This window comes from Arachis duranensis, chromosome 8, assembly GCF_000817695.3.
Source record: "Arachis duranensis cultivar V14167 chromosome 8, aradu.V14167.gnm2.J7QH, whole genome shotgun sequence".
NCBI classification, from domain to species: Eukaryota; Viridiplantae; Streptophyta; class Magnoliopsida; order Fabales; family Fabaceae; genus Arachis; species Arachis duranensis.
The window spans coordinates 28,694,111-28,694,807 of NC_029779.3; positions in this window are offsets into that span (position 1 = coordinate 28,694,111).

Below are 697 nucleotides of genomic sequence, written 5' to 3' on the forward strand. Positions count from 1 at the left end.
TTTTATATGTACATAATAATTTAATCATAAAAATTATGGTCATGTTATATAAATTTTACCGTTAAAATTTTCTAGATTATTAGTGATATTTATTAAAAATTGTTGGTATAACATACCTAAAACAAATGATATGACATAAACTCATTTTATAGTAACTTAGTCAAATTTATAATAATATAAATAGGTAGTGATCAGTAAATCATTATTATCAGAGCTATAATTATTTATATGTTTGTTTATCGATTTAAATTTTTAAAAAATATATATAATATAATATTAAAATTTTTATAACAAAAAAATTTAATTTTTAATTTTTGCTGTTTAAAAAAAAGCAACGTAAAACAAACCATAATAATAATAAAAAAAGGCTGTGCAAAAGATGAATCAATTAATGGATTTACGGATAATGGTGATGGATCGTAAATGCTTTAGATCACAAAATAAATGTAAACGGTATCAAGTGCGGTGCTGACAAAAGTTGGCACATTAACACAAATTGTTACAAGTCACAACATTTGGATGTATATTCATTGGCTCTATTTATTCAGAAAAAGGACTCAACACGGTGTCTGAAGGATAATGTGATTTCTTAAAAATTAAAAATATTACTTCGATTCTTGAAATTTGTTATTTTCAGACCATAAGAATTTTGTTAAAAGATTTATCAAATAATAATAATTAATTTTGTAAAAATTTT